Source organism: Bidens hawaiensis, unplaced genomic scaffold (assembly GCF_021521415.1).
Source record: "Bidens hawaiensis isolate Kalapana, Puna unplaced genomic scaffold, B.hawaiensis_p1.1 tig00033865_1, whole genome shotgun sequence".
NCBI lineage: Eukaryota > Viridiplantae > Streptophyta > Magnoliopsida > Asterales > Asteraceae > Bidens > Bidens hawaiensis.
The window spans coordinates 121,929-145,769 of NW_027495833.1; the positions used below are offsets into that span (position 1 = coordinate 121,929).

Consider the following 23,841-nt stretch of genomic DNA (forward strand, 5'->3'; position numbering starts at 1 on the left):
TGCACAGCAAGCAGATGCAGCAATATACTTAGCTTCAGCAGTAGAAATTGACACTGTAGTTTGCTTCTTGCATTTCCAAGACACTAGCCTATTCCCAAGAAAATGACATCCTCCAGAGGTTGATTTTCTACTCATGTTGCAACCATCATAGTCACTATCTGTGTAGGCCATCAAGTCAAAGGAAGGGTTCTTTGGATACCAAATCCCCAAATCTGGTTTTCCTTTCAAGTATCTGAATATCCTCTTCACTGCTAACATATGTGAGACCTTGGGGTTAACTTGAAATCTTGCACAGACACACACAACAAACATAATATCTGGCCTAGAAGCTGTGAGATACATCAATTATCCTATCTTGGCCCTATATTCATGTTGGTCCACCGGCTCCCCCTTTTCATCAGGTACCATTTTCTCATGTGTGTCCATTGGTGTGGACACTGTTTTGAAGTCTTGGCACTTGAATTTGTTAAGAATCTCTAGTACATACTTTGATTGATTTATGAAGATTCTATCAGCTTTCTGTTGCACCTGAAGTCCAAGGAAGAAATTCATTTCCCCCATTGAACTCATTTTGTACTTGGATTTCATCACCTACTCAAACTCCTTACACATCTGTTCATTTGTAGAGCCAAAGATAATGTCATCCACATACACTTGCAGCAGCAGCAGATCTTTGTTTCTCCTTTTATAGAATAGAGTTTTGTCAATGGCTCCTCTGCAGAAACCATTTTCCAACAAATGATTTGACAGCTCATCATACCAGGCTCTTGGTGCTTGATGTAGACCATAAAGCACTTTGCTGAGCTTGTAAACCTTGTTTGGATGAATTGGGTCTTCAAATCCAGGAGGTTGAGTGACATAAACTTCTTCATCAATCTTTCCATTCAGAAATGCAGATTTTAAATCAAGTTGATAGACTTTAAGGTTCATTGATGTTGCATATGCCAGAAAGATCCTGATAGCCTCTAGTCTTGTAATTGGAGCGAAGACTTCTTCAAAGTCCACTCCTTCTTCCTGTAAGCATCCTAGAGCTACCAATCTTGCTTTATTCTTGATCACTATTCCCCTTTCATCTTTCTTGTTCCTGAAGACCCATTTTGTTCCAATAGCATACTTGCCTCTAGGCTTGTCTACCAAGTCCCATACGTGCAAGTCTCTGAATTGTGCTAATTCTTCCTGCATAGCTTCTACCCAGATGTAGTCTTTCAAAGCTTGATTGATGTTCTTTAGTTCAACTTGGGACAAGAAGCAGGCATACAGACAGATACTGGCCTTTTCAGATGAGCTTCTGGTAACTCTTTCATTTATGTCTCCTATGATGTTCTCTGCAGGGTGGTTTTTTTCAACAGAGGCGGTGTGCACAACTTGTTGGGCAGAAACTTCTGTCTCTAGATTTGTCATGTTTAACTCAGCAGATTCATCTTCAATTCTCACTTGGGATTCTTCATTTGTTTGAATTTGATTTATCTCTGATGAAGATGCTTCAATTGACCCAAATTGTAGAGAGTCAAACAAAGACTGGAACCTCTTCAAATTGATTTATCCCTTCAGTCTGAGCAGGTTGCTGACTCTGAATAGGTTCACTTTCAACATCACTTGGACCTTCATTTGAGATTTCAACAGCAGCCTCCTGTCCATTCCTATCAACTTCAGCTACTCCTTGGGAGCTTCTCCCAAAGTTAAATCCATTTGCTTCAGTAGCAACTGATGTCCACAGCTTGTCCAGATCAACTTGTTTATCTTTTCCTTTTTTCTTCACAGCTGGTTCTGTACATACTGTCATCCATATCTTCATTGTAGATTTAAAATGACTTGATCATTTTCTCTAAATCAAATAGCCATTTGGGACCATCAACATTGTTAAAATGATTTTCATTGAAAATTATGTCTGATGACTCAATAACCACCATGTGCTCCTTCACATAGACCCTATAAGCCTTTGAATGAGATGAGTAGCCCACAAAGAAGCATTCCAGTGATTTGGACTTGAATTTGTTCAAATGATCCTTTGTATTCAAGAGTGAGCATCTGCATCCAAAAGGCTTCAAGAACTTTACATAAGGCTTTCTTTTGAAGATAACTTCATATGGAGTCTTGTTTTGAGCCTTGTTTAGTAGAACCCTGTTCTACAAATAGCATGCAGTATTGATTGCTTCTGCCCAAAAAGTGACTGGCAGATTGGCATCAGCAATCATGGTCCTTGCAGCTTCAATCAATGTTCTATTTCTTCTTTCTGCAACACCATTCTGTTCAGGAGTTCTTGGTGCATTGTATTGTTGAAAAATTCCCTTAGAAGTGCAGAATTCATCTATTATTCCATTTTTGAATTCTGTCCCATTGTCACTTCTAATGACTTTGACCTTCCTCTCAAGCTGATTTTCCAACTTTAGCAAGTAGGATTTGATCAGGTCTGGGGTTTCATCCTTGCTGCCAATGAAGTATACCCAAGTAAATCTTGAATAATCATCAGTGCTTACTAGGCAGTATCTCTTCTTTCCAATACTTGGAACACTTACAGGACCAAATAGATCTATGTGTAATAGTTCCAATACCTCATCAATTGTGTTTATCATTTTGCTCTTATGCGAGGATTTGTGTTGTTTCCCTTTGAGGCCAGATGTGCATTTTTCTTCCAATTTCAACTCTCTTGTGGGAAGGCCAACAACATGTTCACCCTTTACAAGTTTGTTCATGTTCTTTAAATTCACATGACACATCTTCCTATGCCATAGCTTGGTTTTATTTTCAGTTGCTTTGGAAACAAAGCATGAACTGCCTCTTAAAGTTGCAGTATTAATTCTCAGTTCATAGAGGTTGCCATTTCTTGGAGCCATCATCATTATCATTTCAGATGGAATCACAAACTCAGGCTTCAAAATCAGGCAATGTTCATCATTGAAGGCTACCTTGTATCCTTTGTCACAAACTTGAGAAAGGCTTAACAGATTGTATTGAAGTCCTTCAACATGTAGAACATTCTCAAAGGATACCTTGCCATTTGTGAGCGTTCCTATTCCAACATTTTTTCCTCCATTCTCATCACTCCCAAAGGCAACTGGCCCTTCATATTTTCTTTCATAGTTGATCAGTGCACTCTTGTCACAGGTCATGTGCCTGGAACATCCACTGTCCATGTACCATAAGTCATTGCTGTTCAAGGACTGTTCCTGCACATAGACATAAAAACAGAATTAGTTGGAATCTGACTTACAAACTGCATCAGTTTGTACTTCAGTGTCATTGGTAGATTTATCAGGATTTGGAATTGGAACTGGAAGTGGATCTTCATATACAACTTCACATTCTTCATCTGTGTCTGAATCTGACCCATTCTTCACAACTTGTGATCTAATTAATTCTTCAGTCTGCTTAATCACATAGTTCTTTTCCTTAGTCACCTCCTGTTTAGTCTTCCATTGGAACCCTCTTGGTTCAAATCCCTACTTCATTAGAAATTTCTCATCTCCATTGAGAAAACCAGGTCTAAAGTTTTCTTTACCTTTGTCACTAGACCTCCTGTTCTTTTCAGCTTTAGGTGACATTTTATCACTTTCCCTGATCTTTAAAATGGTTTTGAGTTTCTTTTCAAGGATCTGGTTTTGTTCTTTGCAACCAGATGGTTTTCTACTTCCATTCAAGTATTTCTCATACATTTCTCTGTAACTTTTCATATCGAATCCACTCACCACATTAGGAATTTCAAAGTTGTCCTCAAGAATCCAGCAAGAATCAGTGTGATGTCCATAGGCATCACATTTCTTGCACCATACCATGGCAAAAATTCCCATATCTTCAAGTAGTTGTTGGTCTTTGATTTTGTCACTAGGTTTGGGAAAGTCAAATCCCAAAGAGGTCTTTGAACACAGAGTGTTTTTGAAATCCATCTTGATTGGCTCACTGATGTCAATTGTTTGTGGATACTTTTCTTTGACAAACACAATTTTCTTTAGCTTGGAAGGAGTTCTTGATGAGCTTCATGCTTCTTGTCTTGAATTTCTTCTTATTGGCACATAATCAACATCTCCAATATCAAATAACTCATGGTTAGAGAAAACTGGATAAATTGGTGGATGTGATTGATCATAGGAAGATTTTACAGTTTCTTCTGTTCTTTTCTTGATAACAGGCTGTGGTCTTGCACATATGTCAAACACTACATGTTCCCTTCTCATTTTCTCATAGTGTTTATTTAACTTTGGAATCATCTTTGGTAGAAGAGGAATCTGATCACTTTTGTTTTTGCTTGATCTTTTCTTCTTTTTTGCTTTTAGATGACTTAAAGCTTCCACAGCTGCAGTTACTATCTTCACTGGAATACTTACTCCACTTCTTCTTCTCACCTTCAATTTTCTCATTTTTCTCAATCTCTTGTTCCTCACTCTGCTTTATGGAAAATTCTCCATCTTTGTTCACAACTACATCAGCATACTGCTCAACAAACTCAGCCTTATCATCAAAGACATTCTTGAATTATTTAAGATACTCACTTCTGTTCTCCTTGTCTACCTTCAGTGGGTAGCTATCACAGAAAGGTGGTTTCACCTTTTTATACTTCTCTTCATCAGTCATTTTATCAACATTACCCATAATATTGCCTGTGGAAACAAGGTTCTTCAAGAATTCCATTTGTATGAGCAATTCAACATTCTTCATCTTCTCAGCTGCATACATCTTTTTCAACCCTTCAATTTCAATTGTCATTCTTGATTGGGTTTGGTATGCCATCATACAATCCTCTTCAAGTCCCTTTATTTGACTTTCATAGGTTGCTTCACTTGCTTCATAGACATTCAAGAAGACTTCCTTTCTTCCACACTCAGTTTTCCACTTTCCAATCTCCTGATTTAATTCATCAATTGTAATAAGAAGATCAGAAATTGAGATATCAGATTGTACCTGAGAGTTTGAGGATTCAGGCTTGTCATGCACTATGGCCATGAATGCAACATTTGCCTTTTCCATCTCAGCAGCATGGTTGCTCCAATCAAATTCTCCATCCTGTGGCACCCTTGTAACAGTGACATTTCCTTGATCTCTCTGCTGGTTCACTGTGTTTTGATTTGGTCTATTTTGACTTGGGTGAACCTGCATTTGATTGTTTCTTTGTGGTTAAAATGTTTGTTGCTAGGTTCTGTTATGATTTTGATAGGGATTTTGGTTGGAAATCTGATTTCTCTGCTGGAAATTCTGGTTCTGGTTCTGATACAATTGATTCTGGTTAACTTGATTGCCAACTTGCTTGGGCATGTTACACTTTCAGCAAAATGACCTGGTTGTTGACATTCATAACAGATGGCCTTAGATTTGTCAAACCCAATTCTTTCATTTGGTCCATTGAAACTTTTTCTGCCAGTTCTGTTATACAACCTTTTGCTTCTTACTGCCAACATAGCTGCCTGCCAGTTTATATCCATGTCCTCTAAATCATCAGCATCTATTTGTTCCAGATCTTCTTGCACAACGCTTGTGTTTATCAGATTCTTGGCTACAAAAGCGTGATATGACTCAATAAACATTGAAAACAATGCTTGATAATCTGTTCCTTGAGCATTATTGTTCTGCAAGAATGTTGACTGCCCATTTGCTGCAGAGGGAGTGTCATCTTGTGTCTAATGGTTCCTCAATGATAGGCTGCTGGTTCTTGATTGAGAGGTTTCCCATTGGTGCTACAAGAGCATTGTTTACTTGAAATCTTGGTTTGTCCTCCCTAATCATATGGTTCTCTATCATCTCGTGTTCTGCAGCCTTGAGAAAGGCAATCACATCATCTAACTTGAAGTTCGAAAACTGGCCTTTTCTTTGATAAACTTGCTAGCAGTGTACTATTCCCCGGATAGTATTGATAAAAGCTTTTTGTTCAGCTCAAAGTCAGAGATTTGTAAATCAGTTGTGCTTATACCATTCACAATTGTCATAAACCTCTGTAACACTGATTTCAGTGTTTCCCTGTCCTTAAACTTGAACCTGTCCAGTTGCTGCTTCAGTATGTCTTTCTTGATGTCTCTAAGTTCAGTATTTCCTTCAAACATTTCGATAACTGCATCATACATACCCTTTGCGGTCTTATGATGATTGACAGTTGTCAAAATTTCCCAAGAAAGCCCTAACTTCAGCATAGACAAAGCCTTATCGTCTCGTTTCTTCATTGTTAGCTCAACGGTGGCATTTTTGTTTGGAGCTGTTGAGGGAACAAAGTTTCCTTGAATGATGGAAGTCCAAAGCTCTGGGTCGTTGTAGTTTACGACTGCTTCGAAGAGCACCTTCCATTTGATGAAGTTTTCCTGTCCAAACAACCTTGGAATCTTGTTGGTGGAAACTTCCTGGTCTTCCATTCTTATCAGATCTGAGATTTATATCAGTAAAACAGAATAAAGCTTCAAGCTTTATCACACACCTTCAGTCCTGTGGCCTTTGGCGAGCTTACTCAAGCTCTGATACCACTTCTCAGGACCGTGAATCAGGTGAAACCTTAAAAGGTTGATAAGAACACACCGACTCGATTACCCAAAGGCTGTTGAATATCCTAGCGGAATCAGGATATCCAACGAGTGGAAACGAAAGAGTGTGGATAATAAACAAAAACAACAATAGATGGTCAATAAAAGCTCATTCAATAGACAAAGATTCACTGTAATAAATACATCATTAATGGAACGGTGAAAGGAATGTCTAGGGTTTTGTGTGTCGGTGGCGGCGATTGTACGAAAAAACTAAGAGAATATTCTTTGGAATGTTTTTCGTATTCAGTGTGTGCTAGCCTGTATTTCGTCTGGAAATCCGTGTCCTAAAAGGTATCATAGGACCCCTACTTATAGACCCTGACATTCCTTCTAGAAGCTCCTAATCATTACATAATGAAAAACAAAATAATACAAGTGTTGAGTCCTCGAGCAAGATAACAATCTTGCTCGAGCAAGCTCACTATGCTAGGTATGCTCGATGTATGTCCTCGAGCATACTTTACTTAGAATATCTTCAGTGAAGATATTCCCTTCCAACAGACTTCATCATTCTTAACTGGTTCATGCTTTGCTCGAACTAGTCCATCGAGCAAGCTCATTCTTCTTGATGTCTTCAGTTATACTTATTCAGCAATCTTTAGCATGCTCGGATGTAAGTCTTGCTCGGGAACTGAACTGTGCTCAAAGTCCTTGCTTTGATCACATGACATCTTCTTATTGCATCCATGCTTGTCCCCATGTGCTCGATCATCCTGTGCTCGTAACACTTGGTTAAAACTTGTATGATCAAGCTGTTTGCTCGATTGGCAATCCATGCTCGATAGAAGAATACTCTTGCTCGTTGAAGTGTAGCTTGCTCGAAGCCTTATCACTTAGAAGAATTAACCATTTAAGGTTCTGAAACCTTGCTCGAAGTAGTAAAACCATGCTCGATCGTCTAGGCTTGCTCGAAGTCCATACTTAGCCGTTTTCTGAGGAGGTTGAGAAAATTCCAATCTTCCTTATCATAAATCCGACCCAACATATTATAAGTGATTTATAAATGATATAATACGTATAATGAATTTAGCATTTCGATGTGATTTGAGTTACATTTATGATTGGTATGTTATGGATTGAACGATTAATCTCTACAAATTATTGTTTATCATTTAATTATAAAAATTCCTTGTTTATCGTAAAATCAAACTTACAAATAATTAGTTTGAAGAAATATGAGTTGCGATGTTCTATAATGATAAACTTTTAATTATATAATTATCATAAAATTTATATTTTAGAAAATCTTAACGAATTTTGATAGTAAAAATATATTAACATATTTAATACGTTTATTATAATTTTTTTAAAATGAATAATACATATATATATACACATATTTATATACATATATATATAAAATATATTTATAATAATTTATGAGCAACTTGATAAAAACGTTTGAGAACTTCAATATTGATGTCGGGTTGCAATAAAATAAAAACGGTTTATTATTAATATGATATATATATATATATAGGAAAATTTTTAACGAAACCAATTGACACAAAACATTTTAACTTTATGATGTCGATTTAGATAAAATATTGTTTATTTAGTATTTAATATTATTTATAATATATTATAAATAATTAAAATAAGTTAAAACATTGAAAATAAAAATAACAAAAAAAAGTCCGGCTGGCCGGGACTCGAACCCGCGCCAGTGGCCGGTTCAACATATTAACACACACACTGTAGCCAACTGTGCTAGGGTGTCAGTTGATTAATGTTCGTAAACGGATTAATATATACAGAACCTAACTGAAACCAGTTTGTTCATGAACCCGAGATCATGAAATTGATAAATCCGTTATGCGTGTGAATAATTAATGTTAGGGCTATTGATTATTGTTGATAAATGATCAATATGTATATTCCAATTACCTGATTTGATGTTTAAACTATAGACAACGCCCACTCCAATCGTGACGGCAAGGGCAGGGCTTGAACGGAGGGTGGCGGCCAAAACTAATACAATTAATCTTAGGGGTTTTAATCGTCGGGTTATAAAGGTGGTGCAGATGAGAGCAATTGCATTATGGTCAATCCTAGAATATATAATCAATTCTAGGTTTAGTCGGTTCATAGTATAAATAAATTCGCGTAATAAAGGATCTTGTTTCTTAATTAATATGTTCGATTTGGCCGATGATGGCAAGAGGAATCTTTACCATGATTCAATTCCTAATTTAAATCGATAATTGTGGCTCAAGCAAGGTAAACGGGTTGTGGGTTAATGGGTACGGGTCACGGGCTTCTGGATTAGGGTAATGGGTTATAAAGATATTATGCCTAAATTGCAACTTAGTCCTTGAAGATTTGAGGTGGAACGATAGGTGATTAAAATTAAGTTTTGGGCTAAATACGTACATTTTTCAAAGTTATATATATATATTAAATAAATATAATAAATAAATATAAATTGTATATAAATTCCTTGATAAACGTGATACTTTTTATTGTTAAAATTTCTCGAACGATAAAGCGGGTCGGGGAATAGATATAAATTTCTATGTGAAAAACCCGAGTTGTTATAGTCTCCCCTACTTTAGGGAATTTCGTCCCGAAATTAAGGAAAACCACAACACCATCGTTTTGAAAATCATTAAGCTTTTTAAAGAAAATATCATAACATAGAACTTCCAATAACCAAAGCAACACTTCAAATGACAATCCGATAAGGGCACTTATATATAGGATGTACCAGCGGCGTATCCACCATGTCCTTATCATCTCATCATTCGTACCGTTACCCAAGCTATCTTAGGTTTTAAATCATGACACATAATTGAACGTATTATGATTTTCATGCGAGGACTTGGATAATTATGTATGCATCCATAATTACTCTTATCGTTGGATGGTCCGCATAATCCGTCCCATCATGTGGGTTATAAAACATTGAAAATAAAATTTTAAGAGAAAACAATTGTTTTGATAAGTCTAAATATAATTTCAAATTAAAATTAATAAATGTTCTAGTTGAATTAATATAACCGTGAGAATTCAGAAACCTCGTTTTGTTTTTGAAAATTGAAAAAAACAAATTTGGTGGAACATATGTTATTAAGATAATCGAGAATAAGGAAATGAGATAGAGGTACAAGATCCTACTAGATTAACTTTGATAAAGGAAACTTTATTCATGAAATGAAATGCTTAAATAGTTCAAATTGAAATCATCAAATGTCGCGAATAACTAAAGAGTCGATACAATGCATAAACGAAAAGATAAGATAACTTAAGATAGGAATAACGAAACGAAAGCAACAAAAATCTTCAAAGAAGCATCTTCAGTTACGATAGATGTGATTCACTTGACTTGGAGTACTTGAGGTAGTTGGATCCAAAATAACTCGAGCAGTCAATGCAGGTGGATTGGGAATGGTTTGGGTAGGTTGAGCTTGAAAAGACGACACTGCTGAGGTTTGGGTGGTGTAGGCTTGGTAAACTTGAACTTGCGGATATGGGCTTTGATAAAGTGGAGCTAAGTAGGGGGGATCTTGGTTGACAGGAAGAACTTCGAGAGTGTGGGGTTTAGGGGTTTGGACTTGATAAGCATTGGTGGTGTAGTAGGGTGCAGTTCTATCTTGAGATTGGTGAACATGGGTTCGGTGAGGGCACATATTGCGAAGATGACTCGGATCTCCACAATCATAGCAAGCACATGTAGTAGGGGGGTTAGGAGTAGACGGTGTACGACAAATATTAGCAAGATAACCATAACGATTGCATTGGGTGCAAAGACGGCACAGGTTTTGGGTCGGATGATGATAGTTACAAGTAGAGCATAACGGGAAAGGTCCGGTATAAGGTTTCTTGTTAGGAGCATTTTGGTTGGAGGGTGAAGGGTTGGTTTGGTTAGCAGAGTTGGATTTACGTTTGTGACGGGAAGAGTTGTCATTGCGCGAAGTGGGTTTGGGTTCAGCCTTAGCATTAGTTGAGGTTTTGGTTTTGGAGTTTTCAGAGGTAGGGTTAGAGTCCGTGCGAAGTAGGGTTCCATCTTCAACAGGGTCATCGGGACGTGAGGTAGCAAGAACAATAGCTTCCTTGAATTCCTCCCATGGCATACTCGTGGCAATCCCAAGCATAGCAATAGCAATTTCCTTAGTGATCCTAGCAGTCAAACGGTGATCACGGGCAGCCGACAGACGACGTTGATTACGACTATGATTTCCTAAGGAAGACATTCTACAAGCGCCAAAAATGAAATCTTATGAGATGATGGGTAAGTTATGTAAATAAGTTGATATGAGATAATTAAGGAGTGTACCCAAATTAAATTGTGCAAGTGATGACTTGAGGACGAGTCTTGTAAAACCCCGAATCCCGGGAATCCTACAGTTGGTAATCATATCCAAAATTCAAAAAAATCAGTTCAGAGTAATAAACAGCGGAATAATAAATATCAAAGTTCCCAAAAACAAGGAAAAGTGCCCAAGGTTAAATATAAAAATAAAAATATTCGTTTTATTATGAAATCTCTGACTAGGAATGCCTTCAACCGTCCGAGTAGTCTCCAGCACGTCCAAGCGATAATCTCGATTCCTTAACCTGCAACTCAAACTAACATACACACAAAGTCAGCTTGAGCTGAGTGAGTTCAAATTTTAAATAAGCAATATTCATTAAACATTTCAAGGTTATAGGTATAAACGGTATAGATAGCAATAGGCAAATGAATCAATAAGTGAGTTTTAATAAACAACATTCATAAATCCTTCAAAGGTTATAGGTATAAAACAGCATAGATAATAATAGGCAAATGAATAATTAAATAAATAAATAATCACCAAATAATCTATCTGCGGTTGAACACACGTACGACCTGAGCACATGATATGGGATTTTAAGAACCCGTTATAATGATGACTATGCCAGACGAGCCTCCCCCCACGGGATTTAAGAACCCGCCACAGGATTTAAGAACCTGAGTCGTATAGTTTGGCTCGGCCAAAATCACCATGCACACAACGAATCTATTATAATGATGATTATGCCACACGAGCCTCCCCCCACGGGAATTTAAGAACCCGCCACAGGATTTAAGAACCTGAGTCGTATAGTTTGGCTCCGCCAAGATCACCATGCACACTAAGAATTTATTATAATGATGATTATGCCACACGAGCCTCCCTCCCACGGGATTTAAGAACCCCCCACAGGATTTAAGAACCTGAGTCGTATAGTTTGGCCCGGCCAAAATCACCATGCACACAAAGAATTTATTATAATAATGATTATGCCACACGAGCCTCCCCCCACGGGATTTAAGAACCCGCCACAGGATTTAAAAACCTGAGTCGTATAGTTTGGCCCGACCATAATCACCATGCACCGTACACCCACACAGTAGGCATACGCAACTAATTCTTAGTCACTATGACTAATTAATATTACCAATCATAGGCCATAGAGTAACACACACACACACACACACACACATATATATATAAGTCAGTCCAAAGTATGAACTAATATAAATATGTCTACTCGTATTCAATTAGTACCAGACCTAATAACATCCACGAACCTAGTCCATAAACAACATATAACCATTAAGGGATTCATGACCCAAAACGAGTCCAAAATATCCTAAGGCATAGAATATAGTTAACACATGGTCCCATAAATTTACAAAAACAAATAAGACTACAATCAATCAACTAAATAACTTCATTAAACATAGCCTTTGGTATATAATATCGAGAACATATAATTATAGACGAGTCTATTATTATCCTCAAACCTAGGCTATCAATAATATATAGTTCTCAGAAATATATAATTATAAACGAGTCCAATAATGTCCCCAAGCATAGACTACCAATAATATATTTAATTTTCTAATATATATATATATATATATATATATATATATATTATAAACGAGTCTAATAATGTCCTCAAACATGGACTATAATATAAATCTTAGCCAATCGATCAACCGAACAACATCATCACGTGTAAACTATTAATAATGACTAGTTTAGGAATTAATACAAGGCTTAACAATATCTTCAAGCCTCGACTATAAATAATATATATAATTTTCGGGAATATAGGATCGTAAACGGGTTTTAAAATATCCTAAGACATATGATAGAATTTATACATAATTCTAGAAATATACAATACTAGTAAAGCTATACAATATAATCCAAATAGTTTAAACGAGTAAAATCGGGTAAAACTGTAATAGGGTGTGTATGCCAGCCCAAAACGTGAAAAGAGTTAAAAAAAAGGGCATCATGAACTCACCTGACACGAGTCACGCAAATACCAACGAGTTAGAGAACCTCAAAGCAAATCCACAAATCACAAGCCTGTTGGATTGCACACAAAGATTACTAACTAAATAGTACCGACTCGTTTATCCTACGAGGCGTCCTAACATGATTTGATGGACCTAAAGCCCCAACCATACTAATACCATTTACATCAGCCCCCGAGGCCATGTATTTACCAAAACCACCCTTAGTTAATTCCGGTGACTGTAAGGCCCCTAACCCCGGGAACCCCATAGTTGGTAATCATCCAAAACACTTAAGAAAATAATTAAACTTGAAAATAGTTTCTTCCATTAAAACAAACATCTCAGAGTATAATTCAGCAGAAAACATAAATAATAAAATAAGTTTCCAAAACCCGGGAATTTTGCCCAAAATCAACATAGTTATCTTTAAATAAAAACTTTTAATAAGAAATGTTTAATAGTAAAACTTCAGTTCCCATATGCCCTTCATCGTCCAAGTAGCTTCGTGCACGTCCAAGCGATAAGGCATCCTCTTCCTAACCTGAAACTCACACTAACATGCACACAAAGTCAGCTTGAGCTGAGTGAGTTCAAGTTTTAAGTAAATAACATCAGTAGTAATAGTTAAGATAGTCAAACCAAAAGTTTTAAAAAGTAAAAGGGTACATACATCAAATCCTCGTTACCGAGAACTAAACATCCTCATACATACATATACAAAATGTATATGTAAACATCCTTTCAATTGCATCTCTATATATATCACAGTATATATATATATATAACATCCACGTATAACATCAGGGTCGAGTAAACGTACAATCCAAACACGTAACATCAATGCATGCAAACACAAAGTAGGCATACACAACATCAGTAGTCAAAACGACTACAACATCGCCAGATATAGGCCAAGCAATAATGTATATACATATATATATATATATATATATATATATATATATATATATATATATATTTAACATCCCAATGCCTACCACATGCTAGCAAGCCTATATAAATCGTTTAAAACATTTAATCCAGTAGGAAAACACTTAGGTGTGCATGCTAGCCCAAAAGTTAAAAAGAGTAAAAAGGGGCATCATGAACTCACCTGAAATCTATCGAACACCTACAACGAGCTAGGAATCCCTAAGTGCACAATCACAAGCAATGGACTGTAAATTATACACAACACGTTACTAAACTAAACCGTAAGAACACTATTGCCTAATGGGCCGCCCAAGGCCCAACTCTTGGCCCAAGGCCTAACAACTTGGCCCAAGGCCCAATGGTAATCAAATCGGGTCGAATGCGCGTGTAATAAACCTTAAAACATTTGTTAAACGAATCAGCCCCAAATGGACCAAATTCCATTTTAAATCCTTTCATTCATCAGAATTATGTCACCCGAGTTGATAGGGTTAACGGCTCCTTTTTACAACTCTTACTTTAACATTTAAACGAAAATTCGCGCACCGCCAGCTCGATTAACGAAGCACTAACCACAACAGCCCCGAGCATCAAAAAAATAATTTTTCCATAGCCCTTAAACCTCCCTAGGGCTAAAACTGATTCGTTTGGTCACCCGATCAATTAACGCATCAAACTCAACAATTTGCAATTCTACACCCGATAAACCCTAGTTTTCGAACTAAAATCGATTGACCGACCTAAACACCTCCAATGACCACGAAATTTTAATATGATGTAAATGCCATACCTGGGGATCTTTCTACACCGGAAAATCGAATTTTTATCCACGGGAAGTGGGTCAATTACACCTTGGCCGAAATCTTGAACTACTTCTAGGAGCTTGGAATCGATCAAAAAGTCGAAGCACGGAAGGGAGGGGGTGGCTGGAACCTGCCGATCGCAACAGTGGCTGGAAGTAAGGTTTAGGGTTTTAATTTAGTGTTATAACATAAAACTTTTTCATTCTAGCCCCCGGAAAATAACAATAATGCAACTTGGGAAGAAATGTTAAGCGATTAGACGTACCGGGATGACGTAAAGGCTTCCGAGAAACGTCGGATAAATCCCGAGAGTTATACATACTCTACAATCCTTAATTCTTGAAACCGGAATTAACGGGCGTTACAGGGACAAAGGATTTCCAAACTACATCTGAAAGTGAATTTTATCGAATACACGCGCTAACGAGTTGTATGTGCACTTAGCAACCAACTCAGCCCCGTGTGGCCCAAAACATAGTATAATTACAGCCACCAAGACCACCCGACACTACACGAGTTGAATGGGTCGACAATTCGATTGTACAACGCATAAACCACCAATTAAACATGAATTTGCGTTGTACCGACCCGTTTGAGCAATCGACAACTAATTCAGCCCCGTTAACATAAAAATTACGTTTTCCACAGCCCATAATACATACCGAGGCTACACGATCTGAATTGGTTGTTAATTCCCTCAAACAACACGCTAAACGCAACAATCAACAAACTAGACAAACGAAATCTTAGTTTTTCAATCTATCGACAATTGATCAATCAAACGAGCTTCATAGCCCACTATACTAAAGTATAACACATATGACATACCTAGGAAGATGACGGAGCAAAACCTCACTTCAAACAGCCCCAAAAAGAACAATTGGACAGCCACCGGTTAAACCTAAAACGAATGTATCGATCAATAACGAGTATAACATTCAGATTTTACCATGCGAAGATGTATTTTATTACATAGGAAAACCATAGAAATAAATTATAAAATTTTTACCAGAGTTTAATAAATTTCTTAGGATTTTAAACCTATTTTGGTTATATTTTTTCAATGCACAAAAAAATCATAAAATTCCTCCAACACAGAAAGGTACATTCAGCCATTTCAGTGGGCAGCAAAAATGTTTTATTTGTTTAAAAATCATTATCAAACCAAATTAAGAGATTCCAATTGGGTTGTAATCTTAAATCAAAATATAAACTTTCAGAAGTGGAATCATCTAATTTGGACTTGTCAACAAAGAGTTATGATTTCGGGAAGACAGACCAGAATCTGTCACCCCGCATCATCTTTGACACACGATCTTATAAAATCATAAAAACCATTCAAATCTCGTCCAAAAATTACATATTATACCTTTATGGAAACTAGACTCAAAGTAGAACCATGGAAACAAGAATAGATCAAAAAAAATAAATTTTCATCGAGTTACAGACCGAACAATAAATGAGTACGAATATGTCAGAAACTGTTATAATCAAAACTCAACTCTAACGTGTTCAACAAAGGGTTTAATGGTGAGAAAGAGTTGCATGGGCGTTAGGCTAAACTTGAATTGAAGTTTCACACCTTGATTATGGTTGGAAAAAGAAAAAACGAGTCTTGGAATGGCTGTGGTAGCTACGATCGGCAGGTAGAGGAGAAAAGGAATTAGGGTTTTGTTATAATTATAATAATATTTACACATTAGCCCCTCTACTTTGCAAGATGCAACAACTTGGATGAAAGGTCATTAAATTAACTTACAGGAATGACAAGGAGGTCCCCGAAGTAAGCCGGTTCGAACCCGGGAATAAACAAACTCTACAAGGCTTCCATCTTGAAACGAAAATTAATGAGTGTTACAAGTCGGGATTTAAAATAATGTGAATAATTTTCTTGAGATATTTAATTTAATAAATAATACTTACAAAAATTCAAAAGTAAAATGTTATTGGGTTGGGCTTTCCATGGGCTTCCCATGGAATCCCATGGTAGCTCGAGATCCCAATCTAAATAACAAAACATAATCAATGAGTTGGCCTCCCATGAGCTTTCCATGGCAATTTAAATAGCCCAACTAAATAAAACAACATAAAGTTTGTGAATTGGCCTCCCATGAGCGTTCCATGGCATTTTGATGGCCCAATTCAAATATCGTGTAATAAAAAATTCAGTTGTTCAGCCCATGAGCGTGTACATGGCATTTAATTGGCCCAACTAATTAACGCATTATCGAATCAATGGAGTTGTTCGGACCATAAGCGTTACATGGCATTTAACCGGCCCAACTAAATATTGAATCAACGAATCAAATACAAGTAGTTGGTGTATCTCGGGAACCACCCCGGACGATACGTTCCAACCCAAAAATCAAATCGAAAATGTTTTAAGAAATGAATAGTTGGAGGGCCCATGGATTTACATGGATTTTTCACCCAACTAAGCATGTAAAATAATTTAAAAACACAATGTGGAAATATAATCGTTTGGCCGGTTATGTTTACCACGTAACCGTTTAGCCGATTACGGGTACCACTTGAAGTTATGGTCGTACGAAATTCGTCATACTCCCATGCTTCAAGGTGAAGGAACAAAACAAAATATGGGAATTCTTAAGGAATTTCCCACAATAAAAGACAATCTACTAGAATTAAGAGGATTTAAAAATATTTTGAAAGTTGAGGCATAACCTCGGAATTTGTGTGTGTGCAATAAATAAATAAGATAAATACAATAAAATAATTAATCTAAGCAAGCTGTAAACAATTTATTAAGTAGCACATAAGGCAGTTCAGATAAGCACGTATAGGGTTCCTATCATATGTCTAGGAACATTTTTAACGACCTATCTTATAACCTTCGGCTCTGATACCAATCTGTTACACCCCAACCTAAGGCGGAAATGCCGGGGCATGATCCGATTGCTCACAGCTCGAAGATACTAATATAATTTAAATGTGACAATATCTATTTAATTATTTTCTTTCAAATATACACACAATAATCAAATACAACAAAACAATTCAAATAAATAAATATAACAAGTTTAAATCCATGTTTGTCTTCATTATAACCCTAAGGTCTTTCTAAGTGTCCATCCTTCAATTCAAGCAACCTGCATATGCGTAGAAAATGGAGTTTTGTCAACAAACATGTTGAGTGAGCTTATCACCAAGTTTTGACACCAAAAATAATGTTAATATAATAAATAAGCAAAACGTAATAAATGCGGTAATGAAATCAAACCATAAGCAAATAAGTTGTCGACTAAACCATTGCCAAGCAAATCGGGCGTTGGTAAATCAACTATGAGCAAATAAGAATAAGACCGTTGCCAAGCGAATCAGGCGGTGGTCAATAATGAGAACCCTCTCCAAAGGGATATGTCAAACGATTACATACAAAGAAAAATAAGCAGATAACAAGTAGATTTGATTAATCACACACAATTACACGTTTGCTATTTTTGATATATATATATGTGTGCGTGTGTGTGTAGTATAATATACGCATATGTCCCCAAAACGTTTGTGAAAATTGAGTGAAATAGGGGAATGATAAAACTCACCTGATCGATTAAGCCAAACGAGAATGATTACGACAAGAAAGTGAAAAATCTCGCTCTTCAAGAATTACCAAGAATCCTAATTAAATAATATTATGAGTGATTTATAAATGATATAATACGTATAATGAATTTAGGATTTCGATGTGATTTGAGTTATATTTATGATTGGTATGTTATGGATTGAACGATTGATCTCTACAAATTATTGTTTATCATTTAATTATAAAAATTCCTTGTTTATCGTAAAATCGAACTTACAAATAATTAGTTTGAAGAAATATGAGTTGCGATGTTCTATAATGATAAACGCTTAATTATATAATTATCATAAAATTTATATTTTGGGAAATCTTAACGAATTTTGATGGTAAAAATATATTAACATATTTAATACGTTTATTATAGTTTTGTTTAAAATGAATAATACATATATATATATATATACACATATTTATATACATACATATATATATATATATATATATATACTAGCTTTTAGCCCGCATGTTACGCGGGTTACTTTTAAGTGTTTTTTATATATTGATTTAGCTCAGTTTGACTCGTTACCTTATACTATGTTTGTTGGTATACATCACGAATTCATAAAATTTTATCAAATCCATAAATCATTGTTGTTGTAATGTTATTTTTGTTGTTGCACATCATGAATTTATAAAATTGTACTAAATTCAGAAATCATAATATTGTAAGTGAACAATTAATTTTATTTCAATTATGAAAAATTAATTGTTAATATTTTGTCAATCCAAAGTATAGAAAACTAAAGTAATAACTCCACATGGTTTTGGAAAGTGAATGGCAAAATACACTACAAAAAAACTGTTATCTGGTGGTATACGTTTTTAATGACGTTTAACGTTTGTGCCACTAATTTAAGTTTTAGTGGCATTTTGCATATGTCATATTTGCTTGACACACTTATAGTGTCATTTGGTTTTTGTTTGTCACTAATTTTTTTTAAACTATACAATAGTACGGAGATTGATTCTATAAATTATCTACCAAAATTCACTTTCTCTGTGTATGACGATTTTAATGCTCGACAGTATTTTTATTCATCCCCATATCCTAACAGCTCTTTGCCTGAAATAAACGAGATGTTGCCCTAAGATTATTTATAATTATGAAACAATTTCGTTTCTAATATTAATATATTTTTTAGGATTTTAATATTATTTATTTTAAGGAAATTAATAATATATTTAGGGTTTGATGATGAAAGGGTTTCACAAATAAATGAGATGTTATACCCCGTTTAAAAGCCATCTGGGTTTAATGAGACCCATTGCCTGCTTTTTAACTATAAATTGTTTCTTAATTATAAATAATATCTTTTTTTAATGAATATTAATTTTTAGTATATCCCTATTTTATAAGATTTTCATATCAAATATTTGATGCGATTAATTTTTAATATAATGAGATGTTATAACTCATTTAGGGGCTATCTGGGTTTGGTGAGACTAATACCCATGAATTCGGGTCAAATACACTATAATATGTTTATCCAAACATCAAACACTAATAAATAAGACAAATAAACCAGGAATCAGTTTCAAAACTTCTTTCAAGCACTCCCAAAAAAGAAAGTACAGTGCTGTTATTGGGTAATATGCCGGCTTATATTCATTTGTGTTCGTTTGTCTTTGTTTGTGTCCGTTCAAAAAGTTAACGAACACACAAAAACAACTTCATTTCCTTAACGAACGAACAGAAACATGAAAATTTATGAACCGTTTGTTTATAGCCCTAACCATAACGTCCAACTGGTATTTTCTTTTGCACAAGCATATATATTCTTCCTTTTTCTATTATACCAACAGATCAATTATAGTGAAGATGAAAATAACATATATGAATTACATAAACTCATAATGATCCCAATCATCAATTCATCATCATCAACTTTAGCGAGGTTCAATGATGATAATGATGATGATGATAATAATAATAACAATAATAATAATAATAATGATAATAATAACAGTTAGAATAAAGGAACCTTTAATGCCTCAAGACGATCACCAAGTGATGGCAGGCCTTCCAAACGCTTACGTGCAATAAACTCATTAGATCTAGCTTGTTTGAAAAAGGAATGCTTAAGTAGCTTCTTTGCAGTAGGACATTTCGAAGGATCTTTAACCAAGCAAATTGCAATCATCTGCTTAAAAGACTTTGAACATATAGCAAACAACACTAATATCAGGAAATATGATCGATCATTAAGTGGTAAATTAAAAATTACAATTCGCCTATTAGATTACCTTAGAAAACTTCTTGTCCCTCTCATAGTCAAGACCAGGAGGTGCGTTTTGCAACGTCATGAGCAAATCCTAGCATTTCAAAAGTCATTGAAGTTTTGATTACTTATGAATACAAAACCAATCAATCTGATTAGGAGTTGATCTAAGAGTTGAAAGACTCTTATTTGGACCAGATGGACAAGAGAAAACATGGAAAAAATGGGCCAAACATCAAATGAGCATAATTTGGGCTATGAGTCAACTTTCTCTAAAAATTTTATCTCGGTCTGTTTCACACGTAGGCAAAAGATGGATGCACCTTCATTGGAGGATATTTTGAAAAAGGAGCATGACCATGAGCAAGCTCCAGAGCTGTTACGCCAAAAGACCAAATATCAGCCCTGCAAAGGTTGTTAACGAATATATATTAAAGTTTACACTATTTGGGCCTTGTTAAATTGATGAAATATAAAGAAAATTACTAACTTGAAATCATAGCCATGAAGTTATTCCATAACCTCAGATGCCATCCTATAAAAATTTAAGACCGCAGTAATTATAAATCCAGATAAAGCCATATATACACGGTCGTCCATTTTAATTAAAATTTGTTTGCATATAGTATTTATTCAAGTATAAAAAATGACATATAAGCACGGTGTTCCAACAAATGTATTCCTCGTGTGTTGTCTATCACCAGAATTACACAGGCAAGCAGAAACACCAAGATCTCCTGGCTCGATTGAACCTCGCTCACAGATGAGAATATTTCCAGCTTGTTTAAATAGCCAAAAAAATGCACATGAAAACACGGTTTAAACCTCTACACCAAGTAGAAGTGGTTTCATATCAATAAATTAAAATTCCTATAAAAAAGGGCACTTTATGTAATAGCTCAAGCATTTAGAAATTAATCAACTTTATTTGAGAATTTTATCTCTATGTTTTATTTGCTTCTGTTCTACTTAAAAGAAAAAAGTAACAGAATTGTTATAGCATAAGTATAAGGCTTCATAACAATTCAAAGTCAGCATATATATATATATACATATATATATATATATAGGGATGGATCATGCGAGAAGTGATATTAGAGCAAGAAGCGTGAGAAGTGAATATCAACCATTCAATGCACAAATCAATGGCTTAAAACACAAGATGGCATTATTGTAAATACTTTGAATATTTGACCAGATATTTTAGGCTTAAAAGGGTAAAGTTGTCAGAATGGTATAGAGACAAAATAGGTAACTTATGCAAACCCTTGTTTTACTCCCAAATCTCTTGACATAACTCTGCATGAAATTTCCATATGAGATTGATACACATGTGCATATTGATGTAGATACGTACCTACATGTTGATATACGTACCTACACATGTGCATATTGATGTAGACACCTACATCATGTATGAAAAGAATAATTGATGTAGTAAGCGTATGAAGAGAATATATTGATGTAGGTACGTGTGTAGGTACCTACATCATGCATGAAAAGAACATATTGATGTAGGTAGCTACATATGTACCTACATGTTGATGTAGGTACACACGTACCTACATCATGTATGAAGAGAATAGTAAGTGTTTTGATTTTCATGTACATGTGAACAATATATCCTTTGTCTTGTAGTATATATTGATGTAGGTACCTACACACATACCTACAAGATCAGTTACCACTTCAATAATAATAATTAGCCATTTTTAGAATAAAATGATTTTAGATCAAATAGATTCCAATGATTCAAATTTCATATGAAATAGAAAATAATAATAATAGTTTGTAACTTACCATTTGCTAGTAACTTATCATTAATTATTAAACCATTAATGAGTATAAGTTACAAAAAAAATACTTTATATTTCACTAATATACCCTTGCATATAAATAATTAGAAAATAAAAAACAAATTATGTGATTTGTTAGAATCTCTTCTCGCACTTCTTACCATAAGAAACACTTCTGAAATGAACCTAATCCTATATATATATATATATATATATATATATAAATCTCTAGTTAAGGTTAAATATACGCACACAAAAGCAGTAAAGCGTGTCCTGATGTAAACTCTTAAAACACTTGGGTTTAAATAGAAAAAAGAAACGCACCTTTACATCGCGATGCATGATACCATAGCCATGAAGATACACGAGTGCCTTTAATACCTCGTGTAGTATAGTTGCAATAACGAAGACTTCAAAACATGGAGGCAAGAACCACCAGGCATACAAGGCATGACAAACCATACATCATGGTCATTTACAAATGAACAACGTCATTTGAGAACATTAGTCACAATTATATTCATCTACTTTCACCATAAAATGGATTTTGACTCATTTGGTTTCGGTATGCATCAGGTGCACTGATCTCCAATAATATCTTATCAAAAAGCACCATTTTCAGCAACTTATTCGCCTTAATTTCTTTTATCCCGTCTGTTAAAAAAACACAATCATTTATGTAACGTAAGTAAAAGTGTAAAAAGTTAGAATACATACATTATAGATGCTGATATTTGTAAAATACTTCAAATTAACTATAGTTAACATTTTCTACTTGTTAATCAATGCTTCAAAATAAAATGATAAAAGAAATACAGACAACTTGACAATCTAAAAAGCATGAACTACCCTATTTGTGAGATTCGTATCCCTATCTATAACCAAACAAAATCAGTATACAACTAACTAAGCTCTATGCAGCAATAAAAAAAAGTTCAAAAAACAAAACAAATTCGATAAAAAAATATCAAAAAAACTTTAACAGGCTAAGTTACATTAACTTTGGGTCGTGTGACTACTAAACAGACGAACAGATGACTACTAACTTCAACGGGCTGAGTTATTGACATTCACTGTGAGTTTTTTCACTCTACCTGTGGTAGAACAGATGCAGGCCTCAAATTTGCAAAAACTTTAGACCTGCACGAAGCTGAAGCAATCCGGTATCGGACTTCAAATGCTTGTCATTTTTATCCCATTTATGTCTTGAAAACATTTACAAAGCATGAAAACGAAACACCAAAGATAGATGAGAAAAATCCATATTTTCTTATCACATATTTATGTGAGTTGAAAATCAAAATGATAAAAAAAAAAATAGAATGAGTATGTATGACCAACCTGCCAATAGCACCGAGGAGAACGACATGAGAATGTTTGGCGGTGGAGAGGGTTTCCTCGGGTTTAACGCCTGTAAATTTCGTTAATCGGCTCGATCGTTCATAAATGTTTTTTTAAAATGCGGGGTTTCATCTTTCTAATTTAGGAGCCTTGTAATACATTTTAAAAGTCTAATTATCCATCTTTTTCTCAATGCATCACCTCTTATTCTTTGAAGGCTAGTTTAGTATGTAACACCCGCTAATTTACGTTTAGCGGCATGAGCATTGTATAGCTTGTTTGATAGCGGGTTTTAATATTTAAGGTTGAGGGGTCTCTGGTGGGCATTTTAATAGTTCATTTACTAAGCTTTGGGAGCAAGTAAAACTCAATTGCAAATTAGAGGG

The 23,841-nt window shown here is 35.1% G+C and overlaps 1 pseudogene; it reads right to left on the reverse strand.

Moving 5' to 3' along the window:
* Positions 1–19,828: 19,828 nt before the first annotated feature.
* On the reverse strand, positions 19,829–22,638 carry LOC143585487 (uncharacterized; annotated as a pseudogene).
* Between the last annotated feature and the right edge of the window lie 1,203 nt (positions 22,639–23,841).